Source organism: Poecilia latipinna, unplaced genomic scaffold, assembly GCF_001443285.1.
Source record: "Poecilia latipinna isolate Pla-1442-1.1 unplaced genomic scaffold, P_latipinna-1.0 Scaffold2402, whole genome shotgun sequence".
NCBI lineage: Eukaryota > Metazoa > Chordata > Actinopteri > Cyprinodontiformes > Poeciliidae > Poecilia > Poecilia latipinna.
In genome coordinates this window covers 49,811-54,330 of record NW_015115018.1, presented here as the reverse complement: position 1 = coordinate 54,330, position 4,520 = coordinate 49,811, and the positions used below count along the sequence as shown (strand labels likewise).

The 4,520-nt window shown below is 39.0% G+C and overlaps 1 protein-coding gene across 1 annotated transcript in view; it reads left to right on the top strand.

Annotated features, from left to right (window-relative positions):
- The first annotated feature begins 865 nt into the window (after positions 1-865).
- LOC106937659 (fibropellin-1-like) overlaps positions 866-4,520 on the top strand; it is a 51,087-nt gene continuing 47,432 nt past the window's right edge. The window contains exon 1 of the mRNA XM_015019287.1: positions 866-1,055. The gene's annotated coding sequence lies outside the window, so the exon portion shown is untranslated. The remainder of the gene's footprint in view (positions 1,056-4,520) is intronic.

The following is a 4,520-nucleotide window of genomic DNA, read 5'->3' as shown; positions in this document are numbered from 1 at the left end:
GTTGAACTGAGCAGATATTTCAGATCTGTACATCTGCAAACTTTGTAAAAAATCATTTTGTGTAATTTTAAGTGTAACACAGCACAAATAATTTTGCCGCCATTGCTGCTTTTTCTGAACACCCTTTAGACGATTTGTTACAAAAATAATGTATAAAAGAAGCCTTTTAAGAAACCAGGTTAGTATAAGCCCAGTACTAATTTCAATTTAATGTGACAAAAATTTATATCTCTTGAACTTTCTCCTATTTATTTAATATGAGCTACAAGCCCCAATGTACTTCAGTGGGAATTTAGGTGACAGACCAACTCATGTTTGCTTGTGCACTCTAGATGAGTGCTCAAACGAAATGCCAGTTTTCTTTGGAAAATTGAGTTATCCATGTAGTGACAGGCCATCTCAGTTATGCTATCAGCTTTAGGTGGACTCCCATATCTTGATAGGTTTCACTTGTGTCACTCTTTTTTGACGTGGATTAAGTAATGCTTTCTGAGATGGCATATTGTTGTGTTTTAAACCCTGCTTCATCTCTGACCTGTCTAGTCTGGTAGTTTGTTCTTTGCTCCTCTTCACTTGATCTCCTGTCCTCTAGTCAACTTTTGATGCCTATTTATTTATTTGCTTTTGCAGTACATAGAAGTGGACAGTAACTAATTTTACTGAGTTTATATATATATATATATATATATATATATATATATATATATATATATATATATATATATATATATATATGTGTGTGTGTGTGTACTTCCTCACTTAACTGTAACAGGTTCAGCCGTTAACACAATTAATCTTTGGTTAAACCCAGATTAAATACCAACCAGGCAGGCTACGTCCCCGCCCCGCCACGCTGTGCAGACGGTGCGCGCCCCCAGCACCTCGGCGTCTGATCACATTTTGCTAAGCAACAGGTTTCCGCGTGCACGGACGCGGATTGAGCTGTCTTTCACTCCCCCACGGAGAGACACATATCCTCAGCCAGTCAGAAAACTGCCCTCCCAAACGACGTTACAAGTCGCCGTCTCCGGGCGGAACACACTTGCAGCTTGATGGTGAGCAATGGCACTCTTGCAGAGCAAACTTACCAAGTGTAATTAACTTTAAGCAGCCGAGACGCAGTTTGCACCGTTGAATACGGCAGATGGACATGTGTGTACTCTAGATGTCAGATTACCGTATAGTAAATCCCGGGCCCAGCGTTTTCAGAATGAACGCAGACAGACGCGTCGGATGAGTGTAATGCTACAGTAAGCTGTTGTTTAACTGTGTTCTTTTGGCTCCAGGCCTCAGCCTGTTTTTACGCATGCGGAGGCAGTCCAGGGTTGACTTTAACCAACTAAAACTGATTAAAAGTCCACTTTAAGGCTTACCTGCTCAAGGAGGTAAAGGCTCAGGAGGTGCATTATAGTCTAAACTTACCAATGGCCCACAACCCCTGTAGAGACTTGATGTAAATCAACAGGGAGTTTCTGAGTGAGGCATCCTCCTCCACACCGCTTCAGGCAATCGATAGTCAGACACTTTGTCTCAAGCAGTGTGGGGTGCTAATGGAGCTCGGCATTAGGGGATGTTTAGGATGTCAGAAAGAATTCATTCTGAAAACGTTTGTTCATCTTAGGTTTGTAAACCTATTTAACAGATTTGCACAAAATGCCACCCCTAATCTATTTCTATTTTTTTTAACAGTACATCAACGGGGTATATGCCACGAGAGGTGGTGACGTATTTCCGTTTGAATTTATGCCACATGGATTGGTTCCGGGTCCTGCTGGCTCCTATTGTTTTTAGCCAAAGCTGCAAGATCTGAACCATGAAAAAGACGCAAAACTTAAATATCTGTGAGCTACTGGTACAACAATCGAGTTTTGTGGTGTGCCGTTGTGTCCAGTAATTAGCCGGTACCATCCAGTGCTTAGTTTTTTCATTTTCCTGCTGATATCAAGGCGACAGCGGACTGTAGCCAAAACTTAGCCACTACAGCTAACACACGGTTTGTAGCTGCCTGCTTTTTCAAAGCTTGAGGATATTGAAGATCCAGCGTCAGAAATGGGAAGACGGAGGTTAAAAGTGAACTGTACGTGCTTCGTTCAGTGGAATAATTTGTTGGAGGAAAACAATGCAGGAGGAAATCCACTGCTACGGGAACAGTCCGAGAATACAGGCAGCGATTCGGCACAAGGTAAGTCAATACGTGTGTGTTGATGTATGCGTTTGTGTTATACGGAGTATGACATTATTTTTAGGCAACTCCTTAGCTTTTGTTTATATGACAATTATATAAAATTCATTTAACATGCAGTCGGAGCGAACAGCCAAGGGCAGCAATGCTTCAGCCCGATCCAAACCACACAAGTAGTCAGATTAATGTCCAAAACCTTTGCTTTACACACGTTTATGTGTCACCGATCCACATGAAAAATCCACAGAACCAGTGGTAGAACTCACGTATTTCCCGAATCCCGAAAATATGACATTTACCTTTGCTGTTTCATAATTATAATCCACGTTAGAATGAATTTTTCCACTTGGCTGCTATAATCTGTTCTTGCTTTTACCAACGTAATTTCTCTTTTTTTTCCCCCTCTGAGATTCTGCTTAGAAAATGAGGTTATGAAGTTACATTTTCCCGCTGCTTTTTGTTTTTAAAATGGTAAAGTTAGGTTTGCCTCAACTTTTATAAACTAATGCCTCTTATATGCATCATTTTTTGTATTACTGTTGGTACAGATATTAGGCGAACATTGTGCTTTGCCTGCTAGTAGTTTAAATTAATTTCAGCTGCACACTTTCAAAAGAGTATTCAGATTTTAACATGCATTTTCTAAGTAGTGTTTTAGTTCACTCTTACTCAGTAACTTAAGTGTTGTTGCACCTCTGAAACATTGTTTGCAGTTTCTTTGGGATACCAGAACTATTTCACTTAAACATTTAATTTCCTGAGATATTGTCAATTTATTTTCAAGCAAAACTCTCAAAAAGAGCTGAGGATTTATTAGTTTTGATTACGTTGTGCAGCTAAATATGGACGCTTATTAGTTTTTTGTTTGTTTTTTAATTTTTCAGATTTGTATCGCCACACCTCATGATGTGTTTCTGAGCCATGCTCGCTGTGCCGATTACCTTTCTATTGGCTCCAAGCACCTGGACCAGCTGACAGCGTCCATCAGTCCACGGCCTGCTGGATCATCACAGCGTGGACTAACTTTTTTTTTGTTTTACAGTACTTGGTTTAACTATGATCTTGAAACCGGAGCACCAGATATGCAAAAATCTACCTGCAGACTTTGTTGGCTACCCTGACAATGCAGTCATCCTGGACGGGGCTGAGCCGGTCTTCCTGTCCTCCAGAGTGACGAGTTTTTGTCACCGGTAAAGGCAAACAAGTCTGATGTCTGATTAGCTGCTAGGAAGCATATTATATATTCTCTGTTCATTTTGCTATCCTGTTTGTACTTACAATAAAATTGAATCTCATTTGTAATATTCTACATTTCACAAACCCTTTTTTCTCTTTTCTCTGTGTTTACGTTATATCAAGTATTTGCATGTAGATCAGGAGTTCAAGTGAGATGTTAAAATGCAACACATTTAAGGTAATACCAGCAAAGAAATGTGAATATTCTTTTTTCTTTTTTTCATACCAGATTTGATTTTAATTGATTCCTCCCGTCCTCAATTTCTATAATAAAATCACAGAAAATATTTTCGGATGCTAACTTCAGCTTCGACTGATAGCTTGGGCACAATATAGACAGATCTATATGTTTATATAGATGTATATCTATATCTATAATGCATAGATATGTAGATTGCACACTGCACAGATAATCAAAACTCTTAACGTTTACATAGCACCTTTGTAAGCTTGTCCCCATTAGCTACGTCAGACGTATGAGGCATTATGGTGAATACAAACAATTTATTAACTTACCTTCGAAGTTATTCTGAAGTTTTGACACATCTTGCTTAAATCCTTTGTTGTTGTTGGAGCGTTTCAGGACGTCTGAATAATTTTATAGGCATCATTAATAGTCCTGCAGCGACTGAGAAGCCACTGTTAACATACTGTTGCCTGTGCACCGGAACCATTATACGTGGCAAAAATATGCAGAAGTGCTAAAACGGAAGTCCGTGGCATATACCCCATTGTTGCAATAACCTTTATATATAATCAGCCATAACATTAAAACTATATTCCTAATATTTTTAAGGTGCCAAAACAGCGTAGACTGGTTGAGACGGGAACTTGTAGCTGAAGCAAATCCAACATCCGGTTTAATTTGGAAACCAAGTCAACACTTCAAATTTGATACTGTGCTTCATTTTTGCTTTGTCGCACATTGCATAATCCTGCTGAAAGAGGCTGCAGCCGCCAGAAATTATTTTTCTTATGAAATGGTGTGCATGGGCTATGACAATGCTCGGAGTATTAGCAAGCAAAATGGTAAAAAAAAAAAAAAAAAAAAAAAGGGAAAAAAAAGGGCTTTTTATAAAAAAAAAATTAAGCCCTTTTTTCG